The sequence below is a fragment of the Pleurodeles waltl genome, chromosome 6 (genome assembly GCF_031143425.1).
Source record: "Pleurodeles waltl isolate 20211129_DDA chromosome 6, aPleWal1.hap1.20221129, whole genome shotgun sequence".
NCBI lineage: Eukaryota > Metazoa > Chordata > Amphibia > Caudata > Salamandridae > Pleurodeles > Pleurodeles waltl.
In genome coordinates, this window is record NC_090445.1 from 1,070,069,347 (window position 1) to 1,070,081,831 (window position 12,485).

Genomic DNA, 12,485 nt, shown 5'->3' on the forward strand with positions numbered 1-12,485 from the left:
GATTACCATAATACATTCCTTGCACATACCCCTAGTCCTCAGAGCACTAGTTTAGTGTTGCTGAAGAGTTCTGCCATTGGTAAGAGCATGCCCAGGAGTCATTCTTATCTCTGGTTCATGCCAGGCAAAAATGTCACATCTCCAGACACCCACTTCACAACACTCCCAGATCTGGGGAAAATTATGGTCCATAGTGAAGAGTGTGTAGTTGCCCTAAGAAAACAGATCGATCTGCCTTTCATTACACACCTATTACTTGCATTAAAACCAAGAAAGAAAATATTTCCTGACTCTCGGAAAGAAAATAGCCTCAGGGCAAAGGACTGTACCATAAGATCCTGAGAGGTCTTCGGAAAACTTGCACATTCTTCGTTGTGTTTTTGCCAGACAGGCTTCCTTAAAAGTTCTTTTAAATTTTTGGGGCTTCTAGGACCAAAGGCAGGCCCAGATAGTTGCCCTACATGCAGGAAGAAATGGCACTAACATTCTCCTTCTGGAAGAATTTGCAATCAGAGGAAACTGGGACCTAATTCAAAGAGCTCCCTGGACTTGTTCATTTAAAGCAACAGGCACTCTGGGGCCCTTGGTTTTATGGGCCGATTGGAAGCAAAAAATAAGGCATATATCCATTACCTGTTGTGATGTGCATGAAAAGTGTGTCAAAGCCAAAAAGCCTTACTTTTGATAATGCAATGCAAAACATTGTTGCACTAAAATCTACCGGCTTAGGGTTTTTCTTGTGATATGCATTACCAATGATAGTATGTCTTCATTATTGATTGTGAGCTTGTTGTAGTCTATAGGCTTACCTTTAAAATGTTCTCACTGTCATTTTATTTACTGTTCGATATAATATTTTTGCCAAATGCGTACTGTTTATGTTTGTGATTCTGTGCATAGTATTTAGCTTTGTGTGCATTAAAGTACTTTTCCATTTTACAAGTAAAACTGACTGTTTTTTAATATCCCCTATGTGAGCTTGTTTGGAAGTGTGTAATTTTTGTTATAGCACTGCCAGCATTTTCACTTTTTCAAATTATTTTTCGAGGAACTAACTCATGGCTTTGGTTATGGTGTTCTACTGACTATTATAACACCAGAAAATAACATTTGTATCCCAACGGAGTCGGTGGCTAGACCTGAGGTAGGTCCTACATTGCAGACCACTCATGTTAGAGGGCATGACAACCTGCACTCTGATAGAGCTACATGAGGACAGCATTGCAAGTAATATTTGCTTAGTCAAGCACACTGTGAGGCCAGCATGTAGGCACTTATTTAGTCTCTCCACTGGCAAGAGCAATATCAGTGCTTCATGTTGGGAGTATTGCTTATTGTATCTGTGTAGACAAGGAAACAGTCAGAGCTGCATGCTCGAGTGCTGCTGAGCATTGTGGGCAGTATCTGAAAAGATACAAGCACTGTAGAGAGTGCGGGCTTGAAGCATATTATGTAGTATCTGCTTAGAAAGGGACATTGCATGTACCCTCTGTACAAATGGATGTAGTATCCACACAGATGAAGCATTGCAAAAGGCTGGGAACATTGCACGTAGCATCCACACAGATGGACTCTGACAGAGCTGCAGGCTAGGAGCCTTACATGTAGCATCTGCACAGGGGGACGCTGGCAGAGCTGCAGACTGGGAGCCTTTCATCAAGCATCTGCACAGGCGGATGCTGACAGAGCTGCAGGCAGGGGCATTGCATTTAGAATCCGCACAGACAGACGTTGACAGAGCTGCAAGCGGGGAGCACTACATGTAGCGTCTGCACAGACAGGCGCTGACAAAGCTGCAGTCGGGGAGCATTGCATGTAGCATCTGCACAGGCGGACACTGACAGAGCTGCAAGCGGGGAGCATTGCATGTAGCGTCTGCACAGACAGGCGCTGACAGAGCTGCAGTCGGGGAGCATTGCATGTAGCATCTGCACAGGCGGACACTGACAGAGCTGCAAGCGGGGAGCATTGCATGTAGCGTCTGCACAGACAGACGCTGACAGAGCTGCAGGTGGGGAGCATTGTATGTGGCATCCATGCAGACAGGCGCTGACAGAGCTGCAGTCGGGGAGCATTGTATGTAGCATCTGCATAGGCGGACACTGACAGAGCTGCAAGCGGGGAGCATTGCATGTGGCTTCTGCACAGACAGAGGCTGACAGAGCTTCAGGCGAGGAGCATTGCATGTGGCATCTGCAGAGACAGAAGCTGGCAGAGCTGCAAGTGGGGAGCATTGCATGTAGCATCTGTACAGACAGACGCTGACAGAGATGCAGATGGGGAGCTTTGTATGTAGCATCCTCATAGACAGATGCTGACAGAGCTGCAGATGGGGAGCATTGCATGTAGCTTCCGCACAGACAGAAACAGACAAAGCTGCAGGTGGGGTGCATTGCATGTAGCTTCCGCACAGACAGACCCTGACAGAGATGCAGGCAGGGACATTGCATGTAGAATCCGCACAGACGGATGCTTGCAGAGCTGAGGGTGGGAAGCATTGCAAGTGGCTTTTGCACAGACAGAGGCTGACAGAGCTGCAGGTGGGAAGCATTGCACATAATGTCTGCACTGACGGACCCTGAAAGAGCTGCAGGCTGGGAGCATTGCATGAAGTTTCTGAATAAAGAAAGACACAAATCAGAATGGCACACTAGGAGCAAAGCCCAGTTTTTGCGCATAGAGGGACTCCGCCAGAGCTGTAGGTTATAAGCATTGCATATAGTATCGGCATTGATACCTCTTCCATCCCTCCATTATTCAACTCAATCGAACTAACAGACTCACATGCCCTCCACTCAAATTAACTCATACCTCCCTTTACTAATATTAATATTGTACTCATTTTTCCCTAAGCTAATCCACCACTAATCCTTTTGGGTTCCAGAGTAGCATGCTACTCGCCGAAAAGCGCTTTGACGACTCGTCAGGGGTAGTGAGCACTATATATTTACAATTACATTTATACAGGCACTGTTAGCAGTGGCGTAATGAAAAACGATAGGGCCTGCATGCAGAACATGATGAGGGGCTCCTGTACCTCGCACATTTCTCAGCTGTTGATTGGCCTTTGACTGAATGGGGTCTCCCGGAAGGGTTAGGGGCCCCTTGAAGTGTTGCAGCCCTATGTACTGCAGAAGCTGCAAAGGCCTGCATCCTCCCCTGACTATCAGAGCTGCAGGCTGTTGCATATCATGGAGCATCTCCTAGTCAAAGACATTGTGGGAACCACAGAATGTGAGCATATTCGTTATTGATTTCAAGGTCATGAACTCTGTTATAAAGTTGCAGGCTGGGAACTTATTATATAGAGTAAAGGAATTAAAACAAACCATATGTGCAGGGGACCCCTAAAGGATGAACACACTATTGTCACCAGAAAACCCTATAAAGAAAGAAGTTGCCAGTCAACTCCTACTTCCGACTCTTTTTAATCTAACCCAGTTCCAGCTCATCCTGTTCTCCAACTGGTGAGCCACCTGTCCACCGTTCTGCCTTCCCAGCCCACAGGCCTGGTTTCCACTCCCTTATGTTGTGTGTATTTGTATATTGCACAGCTCACCCAGGAGGGAATCCTGGGGCTAATGCATGAGCTGTGTGCGCAGGAGCAGAGACAGGTCTTCAGTCAGTAATTCGAGAACTAAGGAGGGGCTCTGATGTGCAGGGACAGTTCTTCAGTGAGTAATTCAAGAACTAAGGAGGGGCTCTTTCGCCAGACTCCCTTTTACAGCTGTTTCAATCATTTTGTGCCATTCCTTCTGACTTCCTTCCCACATATTTGTTTTCTTCAAGTTCCTGACAGTCAGCCATTTTATGATCCTGTTCAATTGTGTTGAATCCAGTTTAGACCTCAATGTAAAGTTCCGACATGAAGATAACTTCTATCAGAAACAGTTGGAGCTGGGGCTGTTGTGCGAACAAGACCCTGTAAGCAGATACGGACTCTGACTATGGAGGAGTCTGTGTAGCATAACTCCCCTGCTTAATTTGTGATCGTTGACATGGACAGACTAATCGAGCTTAAGCTTACTAGCTGTTTATTTGCTAGAAAATAGAGAGAAGGGCTCCATCAGGCAAACCGTGACAGAGAATGTGGTTACTAATGTTAATATTAAAAGATGTCTCATGAATGTTCTGACTTGCTGCTCAGCAGTGCCTAATTTGTGAAAAAGTGACAGTGCCCTTCGTAGGAGGCCACTGCAGCTTGCACCAGTCATTGCCTCTGCTGTCTCTACCACCGACACTACCAACAAAACCACTAACCATTGCCCTTCTACAAGTGAGACCATCCAGACTATTCCAGGCCACCCAAAGCTATAAGAATGGCGTGGGTGACGGAAATTATTCATTTTTTATTGCATATTGAATTATTAAACAGTGTTGTTGCACTCATTTCAAATTATATAGACAGGGCCAACCTGTGGTGGCCTGTCAGTGACAGCATTGAGAATTAAATGCTGGTGCTGAGCACCGGAAACCACTGGCTCAAATTAAGCAGTGCTGCTTGGACTCAACCCCATGGCGACCAGGATTCTTACAGATGTGAAAAACAGTGACTGAGCTAAGAACTGTCACTGAGTAGGTGGCATTTCTTACAAACCCAGACATGTGCCGTGAATAGTGATCCATGCTGGACAATCTTCCAGTGTGCCTAGAATAGTGATCCGTGCCGGAGAATCTTCCAGTATGCCAGGATCAGCGATCCATGCCAGACAATCTTTCAGTGTGTCAAGAATAGTGCTGTTGCTATTAGTGAGCCATCATAAATGGTGATAAACGTGTATATAGTTTAAATTACATGATCACCCTCACCACACCTTGGGAGTGACCCATCCGTCAGTATAGCTCCTTGAACTATCACACCTCTACTAAAGACCAGTAGAACCACACCCTACCAGTAAGAGATGTTACTCATCCGCTTTGCGAAAGGTAGCATGTTGCCCATGCTATGGAGAGGGAACAGTGAGGGAATGTCACTAGTCAACACTTCACTACATGATATTGGCATTAGTCTTCCAAAAATGAGAAGTGGTGTGCACCAAGACAAAGTACCCCGTTGACATTTTATCTGCATTTTATTTAAAAATGTCATCAAATCAAAGAGCAAAGTCACCAGCCGTTGGTTTAGAACGATTATTTCTCAGGGACGTTGCAGTTTTACAAATTTGATTCACTTCAACTCAGTCAGTACTTTTTAATCCAACTGTACTGAAGAAAATCAGCTCCGCTGCTTACCAAACCCTGCACTATCATCAATCAATGCCCAGGGAGAAGAAACAGAGAATGGAATCCAGTTAAGAGAATTGCAGCAACATCACAAATTGAAACTTTTTCCTAGTTACCTATTTTCATCCTAGTTGATACTATTGTTATCATTATAGGTTTACATAAAGAGGCAGACCTACAGGTATTGATACATGTTGAATAGTTTAGTTAACTTTTATACATTTTAGAAAGTAAAGTCTGGAATTATTAAAATGTGTTTTTGTTTGGGGATGTACATGTCTGGAGTTCTCAAGCTTACCCTCTAGACCATAGGTACTCGCAAACATTTCCCAGGGGCCAAAAAGTTTGGTCTGTGATGTGCCTAGGGGCCGCATTGATGCCAGGGCAGTGGTGATTGGGTGGGGTGGCTGGGGGGATTGGTGGCAAGGTAGGTGTAGGAGAAGCAAAGGATATATATCTAGTGGCTGAAATAAACAATAGGAACCCAGAAAACCTGCAATTTATCCTAGCTTATCCACTTTTCCAAGTTGTGTGATCCTAGGCAATTGTTTAATCTCACTTTCCCTCCTTTCTCTGCATTATAACATTTAAGAGGAGCTTGAATATATGATTCATGGTGTGTGCTGCACAAAACCTGCTTCTATGTTTGATTTAATAAACTATACTGTTGTTCATGTATGATAGGAACCCAGGCCACCCATAAAGTGCACATACCAGTGACTTGCCTCTTTAATTTACTATTGGTGGTGTTCTCAGGGGCAGGGAAAGAATTAATGTTTCCAAATTTATGTTTGAAAACAATCACTTTTAAATGAATACATTTCAATGCACTGATAAAATAAATTGTACTTAGGCGAAAAGGTTCTGCATGTTAACTAAGAACACTTTTTTAATTTTGAAGAGACTGTCTTAGTTTTACACTTATGCCGCAAGATGGCTTTAACAATGAAGGCGTTTCTAAAGTTAAGTGCAGGAGTCCCTTCCTTTCTTTAACACCAATTAAGTTTGAAATAAATGATTGTGTGTCTATCTACTATTTTTATTGTTAGTGCGGTCGAGCAAACAGCTGCCCAGTGCTCCTGTTGCCCAAGGGGCCACATGTAAAGGTCAGAGGGGCCGCAGGAGGCCCGCGGGTCGTACTTTGAGTATCCATGCTCTAGACCAATATGCCTTTATTGTAAATGCTATATTTTGTTTTTCAGCAACTTTTTCGTCCCTGCCTTTCCATTATAAGAAGTGAGGAAGGAAAGAGCTGAACTGCAGTGGGCATTTAATTCTCTGAATATTTACTTAATGATTTTGTGTGGCCCAACTGCCACTTGCAGAAAATGTCATTGTTCTGAGCGTGGCGTAACAAAACTTGAGCCCCCCCCCCTGCAAAGCACATGGAAGTCCCACACATCCCCCACCACCCGGACTCACTCAGGAGCTCAAAGGCCAGGGTACTGCACTGAATTGGCCACCTGGAGCTTGGGCGCCCCCCTGCACAGTGTTGGCTGTGGGGGCCTTTGTTAAGCCACAGGTTCTGAGAAGAAGGGAATATGTGAGATGGAGATGTAAGAGCTGAGTATTGAAGACAGAAGAGATAAAGCACGGTTTTTAATTCATCACATTACTGTTACTCTTGTAAGGCATAGAAAGGAAATGAGAGGAGGCTTTGCGGAGTCAAAAATGCTGCTCTAGTCACTTGCCTGGCCACGCACACTCCTCCCTGACAGACTGTTTCTGTAACTCTCCTCTGCGTCCATGAAGTGGGCGTGTGAAAGAAAGGCGCAACAAAGGCAAGCCCGTCTACACCAGTCCACACCTCAAACATGCCCAGCTCTAAAACCTCAAGAAATCCCTATGGCACTAAACCCACACAGCAAGTCACATAAGTGTCCTTCCTTCCCCTTCTGCTCTTCATAGGCCCTGTATCTTGTAAGCTTTTCCACTTTTGTACTATTGTAAGCACTCCTATTCTGCACTGTCATCAGTATGTCGCTCTGACAAACTACTGCTCACTTAACACCTGATCCATACCAAGACATTATTTAGATATCTTTATGTTCCTTACAACACAACAATCAGACATTTTCTTTTTTACTGATGTATTGATGAAAGGCTCAGAGTAGCTCTGGCCTAGTCATCACAGACATAGGCGCTGGAAGTAGAAGTGCAGGGGGCGCTGCAGCCAGGACCGGTTTTAGGGCGGTGAGAGCAGTGCGGCCGCACCAGGTGCTGACCTGAATTGGGGGGCGCTGACCTCAGGGGGGCACTGTCTATAGCATTAACTTAGAAACTTGCGATTTAAAAGCACCTGCTTAAAAGTTCCTTCTGGGTCCAGCCTTTAGGAAGCAATTCAAATGTCAAGATAACGCTTGTGATTAATGTTCATGCGAGAGAGAGAGATGGGAGTTTTGTCTAGCGCTGCATACAGGGTTCTGCTGCAAAGAACAGAACTATATTTTATGTGGATAGATAAGTGGATTAGTAAAGACAGCCTTTACAAGCTCTTCAAAACAAACTAATGTATGTGAAATGGGGGCTATGGAGAGATGAGGGGCACGTATGCCGGGTAGTAGCAAGCGAATCTGAGGAGGTGGCAATGGGGGCAAGGGGGGCCACCAAAAAAGGCTGTCGCACAGGGTGCTACCAGCGCTAAAGCCGGCCCTGGCTGCAGCTCCACCAAAATAAACATGCTGGAGTTCAGAAGGAGAATAAAAAATATTTCTTTAAATTTTGTTTTTAACTTGTCACAATTACTATATTAAAAGACAGATGTCAAATTTTCGGCTGCGTCTTCTAACAAATTGCTGCTTATTTTTTTTTCACATGTAGGACGGTGTTTACTTTTCTGCCTCTGACTGAGAAGTTAAAGGATTTTGTGAAGAGAACTGTCTGACAATCTTGCTGGGGTATAGAAGTGTGAAAGGAAAGTCTGTAGGATGTCATTTTTTTCTCACACACAAAAACATTTAAATACCTGTAAATGAACTGTGCAAGCCTTTCAAAACATAGCAGTTAGGAAAGCACAAATTGCATCAGAATTATCACCCGTAAAAGAAGTGGAATGATGTGTTTTTACTCAAAATCACTTCCATCTTCAGGGCCTCATTTACGAGGCCCTAGTGGCACATTGCCCCACCGGAGCGTCATTTTGTTTCCATTGTGGTGGCAGTGTGCCAGCCCATATTTACAAGGCCATGCAAAGCCACCTTGCATGGCTTTTCATGGCCTTGTAAATATGTACCCCTTTCATGCAGAACACTGCATGAAAGGGACATTCCATGAGTGTTGCTTGGGGTGTTCCCACGCAACACCCATGGAACTTGAAAGAATCTGACGCGTCCCAGATTTACATGTCTGGGAATGTGTAAGATTCGTGCATCACCTCAGAGATGGCTTAAGAATGATGCAACGGGGAGAATTATCTTTATTTCTCCCTGTTATTTCCTCTTTCTATGTGTGCTGCATTTTGCAGCACACATAGTCAGAGGAAAACACCTCTTGTGATTGTTTTTGTGCAGAAAGATGTCCCTTCCTGCACAAAAATAGTCATTCCAACATGAAGCATGGAGCTAGAGTGCCTGTGTTGGTGCTAGGCAGCAATTTGTGCACCAGCACAGGGTGAGAGGACAGACATGCACTGTATCTTGTAGACGCGGCACCTTTCTGCCCTTTCCTGGTGGTGCAGGGCCTTAGTTTTTTCAGATGCCTAGTTTACTGTCCTCCTGGACCTAAAAAATACTTCTACAAAAACCTTCAAGGTATCTTTAGGAAATTGGGCTACTGGCTGAGGGGGTTGAAATCCTACTCAGGAATCAACCACAATTCCTCTCAGGGTCCCCAAATTAACTTGTGCGTATCCCTTTGGCAGCTTGTAAGAAAGCAGTCAGGCTTAACTTAGAGGCAATGTGTAAAGTACTTATGCAGCACTTCAAACAGTAATAAATTGAAAAAGCCAAATTTAATAAATAATTTGATACTAAAATCCAATCAGTAGAACCGGAGCTGTGCAATTTGAAAGATTTAGGCAAACTTATTTCTTAAAAGCACAAAGCATCAACCATAGTTATCTAATCATGCTAGTCTGGGTCAAAATCACAAGTTCAGTCTTACAACGATGGCACATGGCTGGAATCAGGGACCAGGTTAGGCCCACTGAATAAATTGCCTTAGATCCTGGTTGCGGAGCATTGCAAGATCCTGCTTCAAGGATGCATATTACAGCAGCAGTTCTAAGGAGCTGCAGAATGCGATTTAGAGTCCTGTGTTGAGGATGCGTCATGCAGCAATGGTTCCGAGGAGCTGTTGGGCTGCAATGCAAAGCTCTGCATTGAGGATAGGTCGCACAGCAGTGGTTTCGAGGAGCTGAGGCACTGCTATATGAAGTCCTGCATTGAGGGTGCATTGCACAGCTGTGGATCTGAGGAGCTGCAGGATCCCTCATTGGGGATGCATTGTGCGAAATTGTGAGGAGATGCATGTACTGCATTGGTCCTGCTCACAAGACCACTGCTGGGCTGGTAGAACACCTTCAGGCCCACTTTCAAGGGTCCAGGAATGGGGCGACACCACTTGGGTGCACAAGGATCACAACAGGCTGAGTCCAGATGCATGGTTCTAGGTGCTTCAAGCCTTTTCTGTCCCTGAGCACTGACCAGAAGGTCAGCCAACTAGCCCTTAGAGTCTCTCTGGTGGACCTGGGTTCAAGATGTAGGTCCAGTCCCTTTCACTCAGGCAGCAGTGCAAAAGGCAGCAGGGCAGCAGAGTAGCAGTCCTTACAACAGAGCAGCATAGCAGTCCTGAGGCTTCCACAGGTCTAGAGGTGTGCTTTAGAGTTGGACCTGAGGGTACCAAATTTATACTTGGTGCCAGCTTTAAAGGAGGAGAAGTTTCTAGAGATTTTCACCCCCTGAGATGTCTGGAGCTTCCTTTCCCCTACCCTGGCCCCAGCTTTCCTGGGGCACAAAAAACAAGTATGAAACCCTTTGTGAGTGTGCTGAGAATGGGTTTTTGTGATGTGTCAGTGTGGTAGGTGACACCTCTGCCCTCTTTCAAGTCAGAGATGGACCATACTGCCAACACCTATTTCCCTTTTGATTCACTGTATGTGACAAATACACAAAGATCAACTACCAGCTAAACCTGGTCATGTGACCCAAGATATAGGCTGCAGGCACCAAATAGTTGAGACAAGAAAATGCTAACTTTCTAAAAGGGTAATTTTCAGAATTGTGACTTAAAATCCGACTTTACCATTAAAGAGAGGTTTAAATTACAATTCTTTAGACACCAAACTCAACAGTCCTACCTATTCCCAATAGAAATGTATCACGTATTAAATGTAATAAGGTGACTCATTGTTATCCATTGGGAGAGGCAGGGCTTGCAGTACTGAAAAATTAATTTAGTCGTTTTTCTCTCACAGGACATGTAAAACCTAAAAGTACATGTCCATCTTTCTAAATACAGCCTGTCCTATGGGCTGTTTAGGGCCTACCCATAGGGGGTACTTTTATGAATTAAAAAGGAACGTTTAGGACTGGCAAAATTATAATTTCACCAGGTCAAAATGGCAGTTTAAAACTGGACACACAGGCCACAATGTCAGACCTGATGCATGTTTATTTAGCTAAATAAGTTGGTGCCATAATCAGTGCTGCAGGTCCACTGGTAGCATTAAAGGTACAGGCCCGGGGGGGGCGACGCTAACTGACGAAGATTGTGGCCACCTGATTCTGAAGCTCTCAGACCCAAGCTCCAACATCCACATTTGGCATCCTGTGTGATATGAGAAGCCTCAAGTGCTCCCCACCCTCAACAAGACGGATGCTGATGCCGGCAGCTACAGACTGCCAGTTGGAGCACTGATATTATCACCTGGCCCAGTGGCTGGATGAGCTTGCCTGCTGATGAAGACCCATGGCCCGAGTGTTGGGTTTGCTGGTCTGCTGGAGGAGGGCCACTGGTGCATGGGAACCCCCCGATTATCCATTACTGGCCCGCCGGGGCCATAGATGGCTGCTTCTACCTGGACATTTTGGTGGCATTGGCGGCACAGAGCTTCAGGTGGAGAAGAACAGTGAATGGCCACGTGTGGCCTATGTGCCATGCTCCAGTAGTCTGAGGTAAGCCAGCTCTGGGTGACACATACTGGGCCCAAAAAACTCCTCAGTGCTAACTTGGGGCCTACAGAGAGAGACTACTGGGCTGTGGCTGCCCCACGGACCGCGCCTCGCATCCAGTAGGCACATAGAGCAGGATACAGACATCTGCCCTCCCCCCACCTATCTGTGGCAGTTCGTAGGGCGCACACACAGCCATCTGGGGTGGGGTTGCCTTCATGCGGATGCTAGCTTTCAGGCACCGGGGGGCCATAGGGTGCAGCGCTAGACCACAACAAGAATCTGCTGGCGGGGCCAGGCATATGTGGATGAGAAAGGCTGTAGGCAGCCCTGAACCAGGTTACAATCCACCTGGCTATTACCACACGGAAGTGGTTGGAGTCAGAAGGTGTTGGAATGTAGTGGACAGCATCAGAGAATGATGGTGTGGCCAGTGTCATCCCATTAACTTAACCAACTACAGAATATCCTGACTGTGTGGGACACATGGAGCCTGACCGGCTCCTCCCAGGATTACCGGATGACTGGTTGGTACTTCGATGAACGTTGAGGCCTGACGTGCCCTGACTCAGACAGACTGTGCACCCCAGCCTAAGGCAGTGAATACAGGGATCTTGCTGCTGCTCACCCAAATCATGTCTGTAGTGACTAAGTAGTGTGCTTCCTCAACCTGCAGCTCTCAATATGCCATACTTGCAATACTTGACCTCCTCTGTGCCCTACTCAAGGTCCATTCTTTGGGACTGGGGCTCCCGCTGAGAAACTAGCCGTCTGGCCTTCTTCATCTTCTTTACCCCCATGAGGCCTCTATTGCCTATTATCCAACAATTGCAAGCTGGGGCTTCAGTTGAGACAATACTTTCGATTATTGCTGCGCTCCTTATCATAGCAGTTGAAAACCACACTTTGCTGGCCCCCATGGCACTGTCCCTCTACCCTCCTGTCTGCTGCGGGATGCTGTACAACAAACACCTTGAAAATGCTGGCTTGGAACCGTGCACTCTACCTGTGACACAGATTGTTTTGCCACCTGCTTAGTATTATGCTGCTTGCTCTTGATTCCCCCTCACATGCTGTCACTGCACGGTGCATGGCATGGGTGGCACCAGAGCCAAAATCACTTAACCTTCTCGCCACTCTTGCTTACAATCC